Raw genomic sequence first — 13,330 nt, 5'->3', positions numbered from 1 at the left:
TAAGGGCATAAAATTTAGCAAAATAATCATTCAACCTTAGTCCATGGACCTCTTAAAATTTAATTTTTTAAAGGACCCTCGAATTTAGCCTTTGGAAAATTTAAAATTACCTAGGGCCTAGGACTTATGAGGGGATAAATTATTTTTGTAACCCTCAAGACACTTTACATCATGATTTTTACATTTTTACATCTCAAGGGGGAAAACCCATTTGATATATACCCTCACAAACTACCCAGTTTTGCAACACAAATATAATCTAGCTAATCAAGCAATTTATAATAAAATAACCTAACCAAATAGTTAGGGTTATTCCCAAATCACTTTTACATAGACTCAATCTAGCACAGTAGGACTCGCCTAAGATTCTAATGACAAAATCCATTCCGGCTTTGGGGTTAGGCTGAAGGAAAACTCTACCGATCATGGATCGGTGAGACAAAAAACCTTCCGAAATGTAGATCATCACTAGAAAATTAGGTTTACCTAGGAAATTACATACATGACACAAATCTGTTGAGATTACTGACAATTTACACATGCAGACTGGGTTTACAATATAACATGATCAGGCTGATGATGATAGTCAGATGACATGGACACATTGATCAAGCGCTATCCCTTTTGCGAAAAAAGGGGGTGTACTGCTATGGGTCGTTGACACATAGTGGTCGACAAGTTCTAGTGCCCTAATGTGGAGATGGTATCATTGGAAGGTTGGTTTTCCGAATCAGTGGAATCTTGAGTTGCCACTCCATTTCTTCTTCTACCTACTCATAAGAGGTATGAGCAGAACTTAGTCAAGTAGCCAGTTGCTTAACTGACTACATTGGAGAGAAGAGATCACCTAGTAATTATATTTTCAGTAGGCATGGACAACTTCCATTAAAGTTTGAAGCTCGAGGTGAAGGCCCTAAGACTTTGGTGATGTGTTGTCTAAAATTTTTATTTTTCTTAAAAGTTTTCTGCTATGTAAGCCAATCAGTTAATGAATCTTACAATCATTTAGTCAGTTTGCAGTTGTTCAGTTTATGATGGAAAAATTCCATTTTCACAGACTTGTATTTTGTTTAAGATTAACTCCATTCCCAATGGAAGGAAATCTATTGGTCTACAGGTTCTCAACAATTTTCCAGCAAGGAACTGTCCCCAGTTGGAGACAATGTTGTCACTCACTGCATTGTGGGTTTTAGTTGGTCAAGGTTACCGAAGGGAAGTGAAGTTTGAAGCCACCTTCCTAGGTCATGGAATATCTCAGGGCTTAATTGGACCCTCTCCATTGCATAGTGATCAGAAAGGGCTTTCCAATGGTATATGGAAGTCTGAAAATGGTCTTCTATATCATAAGATATGGCCTATTGAAGTTACCCATGGATAGCCAGAAAACAAGGAGAAAATACTTAAAGAAAATTGCAAGTACGAGGTCCAGGAGCTAATCTCATCACAAATTGGCTATTGGCAGGGTTCTGAGCATAGGCTCACAGTTTATCGGCGGTTCATGGCGCTGAACACCGATATCGCAGTCCAACATCCCGCATATCGACAGCCCCACAGTCTTGCAATATAGGCTTATCAGCTATTTGTGTGGGGGGGGGGGGGTACTACTTAAAAACCTTGTGCGGTTGTGATTCTGCGATATAGTGTAAAATTGCTAAGGAAGGGCAAAATCATTTTACAAAGGAAATATATGAAAACCATGGACTGATGGGCCTTCTTCTCTCTCCTCCACATGGCGGAACGACTTATTGGCGATCGGCTAGGTCACATTCCCACAGTCTCGCATATCGACCATGTCACATTCCCGTAGTCCCGCATCCTGCATTCTTGCGATCCCGTAGTACCGCGACCCCACAGTCCTATGTTCCTATGACCCAACAGTCTCATAGTGCCAAGATACCGTAGTATCGCGACCCCGTAGTCCTGCGATCCCATGACCCGACAGTCTCGCAGTGCCACAATCCCACAATATCGCTACCCTGCAGTCCTGCAGTGCCTTGATCCTACATCTCGCAACTTCACAGTAAATCCTGTATATCGGCGATCGACATGGAGGCGGGGTTCTAACTTTAAAAACCTTGCGGTATCGCCAATTTGTGATACAGTGTTAAATAGTAGGGGAGAGGCCAATTCTATTTAACAAAGGAATTCATGGAAAAACCAAGGCTGTGTAGGCCATTTTCTCTCTCCTCCAGGTGGGCCACATGGCGCAATATGATTGGTCCTTATGGCTGACATGGCAATTGATGACATCAATGACGTGGCAGTATGGAGGACACGTGGCGTTCAAATTCAACATGTTCAAGGGTCCTATGGAGGCATGTCTGGGTAACACGTGTCACCAATCACAAGGTGACACATGGAAGTGATGACGTCACCCTTGCAGATCGGTGATCGATGGTCACACAGGTTAAAACGCTCCTCCACCTCAGTCTCTCCTGACCTACGATTGCGATAAGCAGGGATCCTCCTCGGTGCAATATATTATGTGATTGGGCCTATCAAGCTCCCATGTCTGGACAGTCAGCCAACACTGAGAAATAAGGTGAAAGTTCCCCCTCTCCGTGGTTGCGATTGCGATATGTTTGGTGGGCCCGATCCTGCTAATCGACGATCGCAAGTTAGAAAGGGAGACACCAAAGGTAAAGCGTATCAAGCATCGGGATGCGGTATTCTGTGTAACAAAGGAAAAAGGCCCCCTCAGATAGGAGCCCAAAGGCCTTAGCACCCGAGGGCTAAGCCCCTAGTTATAGCCCTCGACCATATGATAAGAAAAGCAGAAAGGGGCTAAACCAAAGGGGGCCAAGGAGCATCAGAGCTCGCCATTCTACAACCCTTTCAAGAGTAAAACTTCTACTGCCTTACAACCTCGATAGCATGGTACATGGCTCTTAAGGCGGATGGGTCGAAAACTGTGACATTAAAGTAAGTATGACGCCAAGTGTTGAAGACAATATGGGGGGCTCAGTAAGATTTAATGGCTCGTCATGGAGCCTCACTCCTCTACACAGTGAAGGACCGCTGAAACAGGCACTTACAATCAACCCACTCCATACTCCACAGAACAAGGCATCCGAGCAGTAAAGGAAGAAGCGACGAGGTCAATTGAGCAGCACAGGAGGCCATACCATGAGCAAATTACAACCTGAGGCAGAGGCGATCACAGGATGGGAACAAAGACTTTTCATTTACTTTTCTATCTGGTTGTTTACTTATTTTTGTCCTGTAACATGCCTTCCTTCAATGTGGTCATTAATTCCGTAATATTTTTTGGGCCACAGAGCCATCCCGATCGAGACAGCTAGTCAACTTGACAGGTGAGACTTGGTCGAAGATATTTTTGTTGTAATGAATGTCCAGGTGCCCCTCTCCAGAATAAATAGGAGGAAGCAAGACTTCACAATGGTTCAAAAATTCTAAAGAAAACTCTACATGTAAATTTCAGACTATATAACTTCAAGATACAGATCTTTCAGAATATGAAGAAATGGTGGTGATTCCCCCTTCAAGTATTAAAATATGTTATCCCTCTGTAAAACTAATTATGTTCATGTTTCTTCTTTGAATTCATGCAATCAAAACTATTAGAAATATTTCAAGACTTCCTCATAGATTCACTGGTCTCAAATGTTATGCATGTGCCTGTAAGTTCCTCACAGATTCATTTGTATCGACATTGTTAATGCTAGTGCCTGTATGGATTATTGAAATTATGTCTTTAAGAGTTGATCCTCATGAATCATAGCACATAGCCTCTCTTCCGCCCATTATATCTACTTCTAACTCAGATAAGTATAGGAATTCCTAAAGATGCAAGCTCTATGTGTTAAATCATAGAATTCTTGATGCTGTAAGCTTCATATGATGAGTTACTCCTCCTTATCCTCTATCATTTCTCTACAAAATCTTATTAAACTATAAGTCCTTAGACTACACAACCTCCACTGCTTTATGCATATTTATGAGATTTGTATATGGGAAGAAGTACCAAGAAATTCATGTCTTACTCCTTTAGTTGAATGAACCAACCCTATATATATATATATATATATATATATATATATATATATATATATAGATATAGATATAGATATAGATAGATATATATATATATATATGTGTGTGTGTGTGTGTGTGTGTGTGTGTGTGTGTGATGTCTCCATTTCTAGAAAATCATATGAGATACACAAAATCTAGATGTGCCCAGGCACTGGTCTTGTAAGAATCCAAGGCTGTCTCTGGGAGCTACAACATATCCTACTCTTAGAGGTTTATGAGTGACTGTTCAGTAGAAAAATATCCTCCACACATTCCACTATGAAATTCTTTCATTAGCTCTTGTGTTTCTGCAAAATCCATACATATAAACCCCTTTGGATTTTCCCACCATCATCATCCTTGATTGAGCTAATATTTTGTTACAATCAATATGGAAAACCTCCTATTACTCGAAAAGTGGCCGAGGCATAAGAGATTTTGAAGATTATACCCTAGTACCATTCATGTTGTTGAGAAGTGTAGCTAGAAAGTCTCAATTTGACTTAGCCTTGGTCAAATTGAGAAAATTCAAAATTTCCACATTATTAGACAACTTGAAGGAAGTTAACTAAGGTGACATGACTCTTTTCACTCAGTTAGCTCAGTAAATTTGAGTTAAGGGCTTGTAGTCCATTCTGCATGTGTTGATTGCTAATTTGTAGCAATCCAGTTCAGTTATTTCTAGTTGTACTCAATTAAACTAGTTCTAACAATTAATAGAACTAGTTTGAGGTCAGTTGTGCAATGAGACAACAATCTAACTCAGAGTTCATCCAGTTAACTGATCAATCAACCAAAAATATCTCATGCATGCAAGGAATTTGAATTGCTTAGCTTTGCTAGAGATTCCAAGGCAGTGTAACATCATTTGTAGACTAGTCTTGAGTGTACAGGGGTTCATTCAATCTATGATTAATCCTTGGGAATTGCACAATAATTTTTGGAGGAAATTCCTAAAGAATACAAGCTAATTTCCTCCAGATTTTTGCAAGGAAAGAGGAGCTTAGGTGGAGGTAGAAATTGACTAAGTCTAGGTTAGATTTTTTCATTGAACAGAAAGAACAATTATTCACTTGCAGGTTGAACTAAGAGCGATAAAGCAATTGTATTACATTCTTTATTCGTATGATTAGTTGGTTTCCCAGATAAATTTCTTTACTTGTGTATATGATTGTTTCATGTTTTTTGAATGTTGTTATAAATTGTGAATTAATCTCCATAGGGAAGTATATTAAAATTGTGTCTCTTGATTTAGATTAAATTTCTTGAGTAGTTGCAATTCTATCACCATATTCTACACATGTTGTTGCAAATCTTCTAGGATAGCCAAGGAAATATCAAGGGGTGATTCACCTCTAAGATGTATTGCTTTTTCATGTGTTTCATCATTAATTTGACCAACCCTTGGCCTTTCACCAACTTTGTAGGTTTGAACTCTATATCATACTCTTGAATTTTTTATAGTCCATTTTCATCTTTTGCTCAAACATTGATGCTGAGACACAACGTATTTTACCATCATATAAGGTAATAATGTAATGATCTTGGATTGGTTAGTGTAACTTTTGAAATGCTTTAGATATTGTACCAATGCATAATCTTTTTAATCCACAATGGAGTAGTTCATCTCTACCCCTCTTGGGGATGGTAACATCTATGATTATGGATACATGTTGGTTAATTGCTAGGTGCTAGAAAGTTACATAGGTTTTTTTCTTGGTTGTCCGTTAAGTTTCAAATATGAAAGGCTCACTTAAATTTCTACAATTCACTAGACATAATTCTTGTTTTCTCAAATATCCCTTCAATATTCTTTCATTGAACCCTTGCAACTACCTAGTTATTGGGGTAGTTGTTTATTATGTTTTTCTTTCCCATTTACAATGTTTATAGACAAATGATAAAATGAAATAATTGATTTATTTTATGTAAATAAATTGTTTGAGTGGAATAACTTAGTGACCTATAATAATGGTGGTGAGTCAACCTGCATTCGCGGATAGTAGCCAGAGATGGTTGTCCTCACTACTAGTTTGACAACTAAGTTATGATAGGTTTTCCCACCGTGTGAAAAAAAAAGTTAGTGACTTATGCAGATATTTGTATTGTGGTCTCAAGAAGGAAATTCCTTTGTAGTTATCAATCTTGAAGGGATTTTTTCTCCTTACATTAATGCAAGTTAGTTTGTTGTATGCTATCCTAAACATGTGGATATTTTATTGAACACCTTGTTTGGTGTTTTGGTCAAGGATTCATTTTCACTTTGAAAGGCTTTGTTATTTTCTTTTTCTAGAATGTTACTATTTTAGATTGCATGTTTATGACAATATGATAACAAAGAAAATTTGGCTATGAAAACATCATATCAGGGTGATCATGGCTATGGAAACATGATATAAATGTTGAATGTTTTAATTTTTGGAAACATTTTGCATGCTATTTTAAATTCTCTATGTTATGTCCATAATAATTGCAAGACACAACACTACAGTGGCGTACTTTTTTTTGTAAGTTGAAGTTTTATTGCCTCACAAAATAATTTCATCTAGATATATCATTCCAACATAACCATGTTTTCCAGTAGACAGTATCAACTTGCCCAAAGGCAAACCATGTAATTTTGATCATCTACCTATATAGTAAGTGTTCCAAAATTCTAGCAATGTCAACAACTTAAGCATAGTAAGAGTATCAACTGTCACATCCCAAAAAATAAGCTTATAAGAAAACATGACATAAATTAAGTGTCTAATGAGGTGATAGACGTTAGGTCCTGGGAACTAGATTCTAGAGGAGCAAGGGGGCTACAATACACAGAATGTAGTGCTCATTATGATCCAACTTAGAATCCATTTGTTCAAGACAATCCCACTGGTTATGCTGCACAATTTCACATCTTCAAGACTGATAAATGTGTTATATCTTTCTGCTAACACTTTTCCCAACAAGGTTTTCATTTTATAATATAAGGAAAGGGCATTAAATATCATTTTTCCAACCCTTGGTGTGGCCAGGGTTAGGAATCCATTGACCAATTTCTTCCAAAATATCATAATTAGAGAAGGCCTACCTTTCTTTGATTCCCAAGGTTTCCATGTAATGGATTTCATCTGGGATACTTCGAAGAATGATCGATTGAAAGGTATCAACAACCTACTAGGCTTATTATTGGGCTCTGTGTTGGCCTTGAGGCTCATGACCTCCTCCCCCCTGTGAATCCTCATACGTTGGAATTGCATGTTGGCAAACTGTTGGACACCTAATCCTAAAGGGTTAGCGTGGAAGTTGAATGGACAAAGCAGTCCAAGAGACCTTGGGATCTGAATCCCAAGAGTCACCTATTGTACTATAAATGTGTATCTTATGTTAATAAAAAATATGAACTCACTGATTTATCTTTCACATTGTCTTTCTGTCCATGTGAGTTTAACATGGTATCGGAGCCACTTGTTTTTCTGTGGCCTGTTATGTGCATGTCAGTTCTGCACCTCTGCCCTGCATAATAACCATTTGTTTTATGGTTTCTGCCATCACTTATTAAGGAATATGTTCTCAGCTAGAATTTAGCTGCCACCTCTTGCATATACCTACGCTCCTCCTCCATATTCCTTTCTCTGCATTTTGTCTGCCTGACCAGCGCTGTCCAAAATAAGCTTTGTGCGCTTTCTGCCATAACGGTTGTCTGCTATTCGCTGCCACCCCTGTCTATCAGGTCTACTTCCTACATGCACCCAGCGGTTTCAGAAAATTATCCCTCTGCCATTTCTTCAGAAGCCAGCGCTCTGTCCTCTGCGTGATTCTCTGCACCTCCCAGCGCTCTGTCCTCTACCTCTGCCAGCGCTCTGTCCTCTGCGTGATTCTCTGCACCTCCTAGCGCTCTGTCCACTGCCAGCGCTCTGTCGTCTGCGTGATTCGCTGCTCTCCCTGCGTGATTCGCTGCTCTCCCTGCGTGAATCGATGATACACATCGGTAAAAGAATCTACTGATGGTTGCATACAAGAAATCAAAATAGCTAGCATGCAGTTTAAGGGATATGGATAGTTTTCAAGTTTCAACTGTCGAAAGTTATACATCCCCAAGTATAGGCAATGCCAATTGGAATTAACAATACCCTGCCATTACATTTATTGTTGTTGCCACAAAAACCTTCAATCTGCATCAACAATTATAGATAAAATCCAAGGCTAAGTTCAGTTCCGCAGTCATTCACTACTAGCTTGCCGCTGTTCCCGTTCCGCCTTCTTCATCATTGTCTTATAGTAGATCTCATAGCAGCATCCACTGATAACAACTATTGTGAGAATGTCTCTAGCTCTCTGCATTCGCTGAATACTATTCTTGTGCGACTTGAATTTCTTCAATGCAGGATCTTCCTCCTGATCCTTGTTCAGATAATAATGGAGACGCAGCCCATATTTCCAAATATCTTCATTCTGGCAACTAAGTTTTTTGACTGCGTTTTTATTACTGCGACTGCGTTGATGTATTATAGAGTGCGTTGTATTGATGTATGGAAGACTGCGTTGATGCATTTCTTTTTGAAATATGACTAAGGCCTGACATGGTACATGAATATTGCGTTGAAGACTGCGTTGATGCATTTCCTTTTAATGCATTTCTTTTTGAAGCCTGAAGCTTGCTCGAGCGTGCCTGACAGAAACGTTGAAGCCTGAAGCGGATTAAACACTGCCTATAGTATAGTAGCCGACTGCGTTTTTTGTGACTGCGTTTTTTTATCGAAGACTGTAAACTGTGGTAAGAACAGTGGTATCGTTTTTTTATTATAAAGAACTGTGGTATAGTGCATGAAAGTAAATACGCAACTGCAACGTGTAAGGAAAATGGATCATCTCAAGCATAAGAAGTCGGGAACTCCAAGAGACATCTGCGGCGGCAACGAAGAGGCACAGGGACAACCTCGGTCTTGAAGTCCAAGAGACATCCGCAGTAGCAACAAAGACGGGTGACAGTCTCACATCAAATCTATAACTTTGAATTCATTAAGCTTAATATCTCAGATACATTCGAATTAATTATAATTTGTTCAAGCTGCTGGATGTAATACATCTCCATTCAAATTTAGAAGAAAACGTCTTTGCTTCATTTTTGAGACCAGATGTATCATGAGATCCACTATTTCAATTAAGAGGCTTTTGTGTGGCTGCTAAAGTTTATAGATTTGCTAACAGTGGCTTTGCATAAGCGAAGCAGGTTTGGCTTCAAAGGGTTCTCTTCATTCTACATTGGTTGATGCAATTCGGCCACATTTACCAACTTTGCACAGTAGTCCTTTTGGCAAGCGAATTCTTTCACGTAACAATTTGAAAAAGTAACCTGTATACATGTCATTTTGGAGACTCGTGGTTTTATAGAATACAGCTCTGGCACCCAACGTTCTCATCAGTGTGCCACATTTTGTAGACTATAGATTATTTTCTTTTTATTGCCGTGTAAAATCAAGTATTGAATGTGTAGCCTCGTAATAAGATCTTGTGGCTAGCAAGAGCACTGTATTTGTTGTTTAGATTGGAGGGTAACGAGTGCCTGTATCGGCTCACAGTTGTACACCAAATCAAATCAGTAATTGTTTCATCAGGAAGTGTCATTTGCAGCCAAAAGTGTATATCTTTTGAGAATCCCTATAGAGAAATCATTTTAGATACAAAGATTAATGAGTGTTCCACAGATAGGCTTGTAAGGACATTTTTCTGTCTATGGTTATGTATCAGCTGTTTTCTTTTATAGCTTCCTGGATATAACTCCAAAAGCTTGCTGCTGATACTATAAAAGGAGGACTATAAACTCAGATCTTTATAGTGACAGAAAGTGCCCAGTTGGATCCTGCTGAAGAGTGGAGCATGCTTTGTTGGAAGTTAAACTCTCAGGCGAATTGAAGAAAATTCATTTTTTTGAATGAGGAGTCTGTTTTCTGGATATCACCATTCTTTGTATGTTGAATCTATTGCAAGCTGATCGATTTGAAGTTGTTGCCATAAGTTTATTTGGTGTCCATCTTTTCCTCATTGTTTTACTATCTTTTGAGGATAGAAATGGCTCCAATTGGTGCAATATTAGAGTTAGTGGACAATCTAATACTCTCTAGTATGAATAATACAGTCAAAATCAGCAAGGATTTTCTGACCGATATTCATAGTTGTTTGCAAAATGTACAAGAAAAGATCGATTTTTTGCAGCTTGAATCAAAGCTACAGCAAGAAGAGCTACATCAAAATAGACACCATTCTGAACCTGTTTTTGTTCAGAACATTGAGACAACCACCCATCAGCAGCATGTTAATAATGTTCATTCAAATAAAGCAGCAGTTGTACATGCAGATGCAGAAACTCAGTCTGCACTTCCCAAGCCCATCATCAGACCTTGGGAACAACTTGTCCACAACAAGCACAAAACTGGTCTTGGATATGACAAGGACTTGTCCTTTCATATTCCAGACTATGCCAAGCCCATTCAGTTTCAGAGTGCTGGATTCATTCATGACAGTTCACCTACTTCTCATGACAGTTCAGCTTCAGCTGTTCCAGACTCTGCCCCTCTTCCACAGCAACAGCAACAACAACAACAACAGATCGTGAAATGCCAACACTGTGAACGAGTTGGCCATTTGAAAGATCACTGTTTTGATCTTCATCCATGTAAGCACTGTCATAAAACCAGTCATTCTTCACACAGATGCTTCAGAAACAAACGTCCTGCAAGAACAAAGATTCATCTTGGATGGATCGCTTCTTGGCAATGGGCATCAACAGCCAAGAAGATATTCCAAACACATGTCAGAACTTGTTCCAGAGTATTAAACAGTCTTGCAGTTGAGTTTTCTCCATCTTCTCACCTTGTACCTGACAGGGGGGGAAATGATGGTCATCTACAAGCTTCAAAGTCACATCAAGCGAGCCTGAGCCACAACCTGCCACACCAGTTTCAGAGTTGTAGCCAGAGACAAAGATGCCCGTGAACACAGATTAAGAACACTTCCTCTAGCAGAAGACACCAGCTTCTTGCCAGTTTTGGAAGAGTTCCAGGAATTGCATTAAGCATTCCAGAGTTGTTGGTTATCCTTAAACCATCACAGGTTGAGACTTCCCTTTTCAGGTTGAAGTTTTACCTTTTATGCGGGGTGAGACCTCCCTTTTATGGTTGAAGGTTTCCCTCTTTAAAACAATAGGATCACTTCCTCTAGCAGAAAACTTCAGTTTCTTGCCAGTTTTGGAAGAGTTTCGGGAACTGCACTAAGCGTTCCAGTGTTGGTGGTCATCCTTAAACCACCGCCCTTTTTTACCAACATTTCATAGAGCACATTCAGCCTAGTGCTGCCATGCATTTTTTGCACATGTTGTATTACAGCTCTCTTCTTGGACTCATACATAACCCTTCGGATTAAGGGGGGGAATGTTGGACACCTAATCCTAAAGGGTTAGCGTGGAAGTTGAATGGACAAAGCAGTCCAAGAGACCTTGGGATCTGAATCCCAAGAGTCACCTATTGTACTATAAATGTGTATCTTATGTTAATAAAAAATATGAACTCACTGATTTATCTTTCACATTGTCTTTCTGTCCATGTGAGTTTAACACAAACAAGTATGATTCCCTAACCACAACATTGACCAAAACTAGAAGCTAGAGATAACAAACCATATAATACACAAATAAGGCTGTCAACAGAAGTAGAGCTAAAAGGTATACATAGGCCAAATCCCAATTCTAGTACAGTGAAACGTGATGGAAAAAACTACCCCTATACCAGAAGGAATGAATAACAAAGACGTGTAACAAAAGAACACCCTAGAGAAAATACAAGACCTCAGTCTTATAGATAACCAGACAATAGAAAGTCAGAGCCAATATAAGATTATGAGTCGTAAATTCTTCCCGAGAGAACAAACTCAGAATAATAAACCAAACAACATGCACATTACTAGCATCAAGGTGGGTAAAATGGAGGGGATACAAAATTATCCAAGAAACACCAAAATTGTTGCGACTAGAGTGTCCTTCCAAAGAAGAAGCCTGTGAACCAACAGGCCTGGCAATGTCCAAGCCTTGAAATTCAACATCTAGGAAGACTATAGAATTTTGGACAGGCGTTCAAATCCTCGAGCTTCTCTAGGAAAACAACCAAATTTCGCTCTCACAGACCATCCTATGCATCAAGCTGAAATTATGATAACACCTATACGTTTTATGACCAAATCAACCAATGAATTCGCGATTTAGATGCAACCTGCCACTTCCAACCAGCCCAGAGTTATCCTTTACACTAGAACAAGCCACCTTATTAAGAAATTTGGGATTTTTCCTGACAGAGCATCGAATCCCCTGGGCTTAACTCCAATCTTTCCCTCTGCAATTGTTGAACTCCATTAACACTTTGAAATGACAGGCTTACATGCTTAAGCATGCATGGGGGTGGACACACCATCCTAACATTTATTTCTGACCTTACTGTGGGGTGGTCGGTACAGTCCCTAACCCCCCTCACCCCATTTACTTCAATTAGCATCCCCATTGGGGATATGGTGGCATACCTTTTATGCTAGGATTCCTATTAAAATTAATTTTCACTTTTTTCATTTTGCTCTAATTTTTAAAAATTACAACATTTACACATTTTTTCAAGGGTTTTTTTTGTTAGAGTTTGAATCCATTCTGATTGGTAAGCATAAAGGTTTGTGAGATTAAAAAATATCTACTATGGTGGTGTTGATGTGTTTTCATGTCGCACGTTAAATATAATTATTATGAAACAACATACATTTAGACAATTTTAATGTTGCAAATATGCTTTATACAAGCCCAAGAATGATGGTTTATCTTTTAAACTAAGATAAGAAAAGAAAAGACACCAGAAACAAAAAAATTGCTCGTGTTCATTTTCTCATTAGATAACCTCATATCTTAGCTTCATCTAACATTTTATGGAATCAAAAACAAAAATCACGTGCCAAATATATCATTATTTAATCCACATATCTCCATTACTTTTTGTTTTTAATAATTATTTCCATTATTCATGTCATTTAGCTATTTTCTATTTTTCCAATTAAGTATTATTTTAGTGCAGAATTTCCTTACATTTTCTTCCATTTTTACTTAGTCATGTTTTAAGTGTGTTGAACATTATCCCACATCCTTTTCCTCTCCACCTAACTTTACCCTATTCCTCTTACTACTTAGTCAATTTTACCCTTATTTACTTTTACTCCTTCACACTTAGATTATTTTTCAAATTCCTACATATCAAATTTACATTATTAATATTTCTCATATCATTCT

This window comes from Pinus tabuliformis, chromosome J (assembly GCF_031772625.1).
Source record: "Pinus tabuliformis cultivar Carrire ecotype Pingquan chromosome J, CPIR1, whole genome shotgun sequence".
NCBI lineage: Eukaryota > Viridiplantae > Streptophyta > Pinopsida > Pinales > Pinaceae > Pinus > Pinus tabuliformis.
This window is presented reverse-complemented; position numbering follows the sequence as displayed.